Source organism: Ipomoea nil, unplaced genomic scaffold (genome assembly GCF_001879475.1).
Source record: "Ipomoea nil cultivar Tokyo-kokei standard unplaced genomic scaffold, Asagao_1.1 scaffold0268, whole genome shotgun sequence".
In the NCBI taxonomy this organism is placed as follows: domain Eukaryota; kingdom Viridiplantae; phylum Streptophyta; class Magnoliopsida; order Solanales; family Convolvulaceae; genus Ipomoea; species Ipomoea nil.
In genome coordinates this window covers 2,074,637-2,078,028 of record NW_017616696.1, presented here as the reverse complement: position 1 = coordinate 2,078,028, position 3,392 = coordinate 2,074,637, and the positions used below count along the sequence as shown (strand labels likewise).

Here is a 3,392-nt window from a genome sequence, read left to right as displayed (position 1 = left end):
CGACGACACCGGCGTTTTTGATATAATGGAGGGGTAAATTTGGAAAATAAAATCTAGGCTGTTCAGTGTTCCGTATTATATTTGTCATTGCACCAATCACAGTTTGCCACGTCTCATCTAATTTACGAATGACAAAATAACAATTTGCCCCCAAAATTATTAAATCTATACAATTTAACCCCATTCAATTGTTTCTTTTCCCACTTAACCCCTCCCCTTCATCCTCCTTTCTCCTATTTCGTTGAATTTCCAAAAATACCCTCAATCTTCCAGCCAAAAAGAATTACAGAAAAGATATTCAACTCTAACTTTTTTTTTTTTAGAAAAATCCTATTAGAGTATTTCACTATTTCTATTGGAGTTAATTCAGCAATGGTCCTCCGTTTATTGTAATTTTTTAAAACTGATCTTCGACTTTTAATTTAGACGAAAAAGACATTTGACTTTCTAATTTGTTTCAGTAATGATTCTTCTGTTATCCATCTGTCTCTTAGCCGCTAGTTTAGGGGGCAAATTTGTCTTTTCATTATCTTGCTTTCTTCTTCCTCATTTTCTTCTTAGTCGTGAGTGTATATGACGCAGATTCAAATCTGCTCAATTGATTATCGTCAATGGCGAAAATCATGCCTCCATGAGCAAAAACAAATTCAAATCTTTTTTTTTTTTGGTAGAAAAAACAAATTCAAATCTGAATGCTCAGAGAGAACATTCCATGGAAAGCAGTGCATAGTACCCAGAGTGCTTTGGCTTCGATTTAAGTGATCAGCAGCCCAACAACCCAATTCCACCTTTCCATGGAGTCGACATCTTCTCAATCATCAACCTGAAACTAGACAAGGCCTGTTCATAACACCCATTGTAACCCAAAATGACAATATTTGCATTCCATGAGACATCATTCCTCTCAATCATCTCATCAAAGACTTGTTTCGAGGCTTCAACCTCTCTGCACTTACCATAAGCATCAATTAATGCATTCCCAATACTAAGTTGACTATCTAAACCTACTTTCAAAACATAACAATGAATCCCACTACTCATCTTCCCATTCTCAAGTGTTGCACAAGCTGGCAGTGTGCTCACCACATTAACCGCATTTGGATTAACCTCAGACCAAAAAAGCATATCTATGAACACTCTAATCGCATCAAAGCAACATACAACTATTGTCTGAAAATGCCTGAATAATCGAGTTCCAAGACACCAAATCCTTCTTGGGCATTTCACCGAACACTTTTTCCGCAACTAACAAATCACCACAGTTCCCATAGAACCTCAACAGATTATTATTCACGTACACATCTGAATCAAATCCCACCTTCAGCAACGTTCCATGAGCTTCCAGTCTTTTCCGGACCTCCAAAAAGTCTGAGCAAAGCTTAAGCACAAAAAGGAAAGTATGATCATCCGGCATAACACCACTCCTTAACATCTCATTATACACCATTAACCCATTGTGATCATAAATCCCTAGCATCCCCCTGAGCTCGAATGAGGGTGTTGTATAGAAACAGCAAGAGAGCAAAAGTGACGCTCCGGGAGAAGAGGGCCAATTGTGAGAAAAATGGAGCAAGATAGGTGAGAAAATGGGATACTTCTCTGCGGAAGAAATGAGGAAGAAGAAAACAAAATAACGAAAAGACCAATTTGCCCCCTAAACTAACGGCTAAGAGACAGATGGATAACAGAAGGACCATTACTAGAACAAATTAGAAAGTCAAGTGTCTTTTTCGTCCAAATTAAAAGTCGAGGACCAATTTTGAAAAATCGCAATAGTCGGAGGACCATTGATGGAATTAACTCATTTCTATTGTATGGTATTTTTTGTTAATAATATTTTTTTTTAGAGAAAATTGTAATTTATATCCCTACATAATATGCTAATTATTAATGTCATTGACTGCACGAGATTAATTCAGTCCAATTTACATATCCCTTTTCGCAACTTAGAAAATTGGTTTGAATTAATCTCTGGAAGATAACGTTGAGAGAGAGAGAGAGAGATTAAAGAAGAATGAGGGGAATGAAGAAGAAGAAGGCCCAGACGAAAGAAATTAAAAATGAATTATTTAAGGTAAATGATAATTTTATCCCCATTTTAGACGGTCTAGACGGAAGAAACTAATGGGAGGATAGTAGTATGTCAAATTTTGAAATTCGGAGGATCGCGGATGGTAATACGAAAGTTTAGCATTATATGTGGTAAAACCACCTAACTCGAGGGATCTTGGCTGGTATTAACTCTTTTGAATTTATATAGGTGTTGGTTTTTAAGGAAAAGAATATGGTCATAAAAAATAAAAAAAATAAATAGATTTTTGTGGCAAATGCTTCCCATTTGTAGAATAACAGTACAAAACTTTTTTTTTTTTTTTTTGAAAAAAGTGTCAAATAGGTCTTTGAATTTTTATACATTGTACAATTGAACCATCGAACAAAAAATGTGTGCAATTGAACAATTAAAAACTTAAAAATTATGCAAATAGCATTTTTTACAGGTTACTTATAAGTTTCCCTTAAATATAATGTCAATGTTTTGCTTCTTATGAGGCAAAGCTTATGTCTACTTATCAAAGTCGAAGTCTCTATTATAGCATACATGCCTTGCAAACATGACAGAAGGAGAAAGTAACATGCCTTTTTGTTGTAAGGAGGAAATCAGAGGAGAAATGAATTGTAATTTTGTAGGAAATGAATAAGGTTAAGTATGAATAGAATTATTGAGAATTTCAATTACAGTGTTTGGTATAGATGAAAATACATTTATACCAAACAATTCATTTCCCCCCTAATTGAAAATCTTGTAATTTATTTTTCTATAAAACCCTAGGGACGAGGCATGAATAGACCAATGAGTTGGGGTTAAATCATTTTATATATCTAATCTAATAATTAAATAGTATTAGAAAGTTAGGAGTTCTACTATATGTACTCTCAAATTATACTCCCTCACTTTTACTCCATAATATGGCAAACAAGGATACGATACTTTCATCATGTAGATCCCAGGAAAAGTGTATACATCAAAAATTTGTGAAATTGTGTACGAGTTAGGAGTAAGAAGTGAAAGTATATGTAGTATTTCTGAAAAGTTAGTAATAAGACTTTCTTCATACTTGAAATAAATAAGTAAATCCCTAATGTCTAATCATAAATGATTGCAAACTTTTGTTGTCATGTCCAGATGCAGATTTGATGCATATTGAACAGAAAAGGATAGAAAATAACCCAAATTACCACGGTGAAGAGTTTGAACATCATAAACAAATCAAATACAACCAGATACATATACGTAAAAAATAACAAATATAACAGCTTGGCCTATTAGCTCAGTTGGTTAGAGCGTCGTGCTAATAACGCGAAGGTCGCAGGTTCGAGACCTGCATAGGCCA

The 3,392-nt window shown here is 34.4% G+C and overlaps 1 non-coding gene across 1 annotated transcript; it reads left to right on the top strand.

Moving 5' to 3' along the window:
- Positions 1-3,318: 3,318 nt before the first annotated feature.
- Positions 3,319-3,392, top strand: TRNAI-AAU. Its single transcript has one exon. It is a non-coding gene; the product is annotated as a tRNA-Ile (tRNA).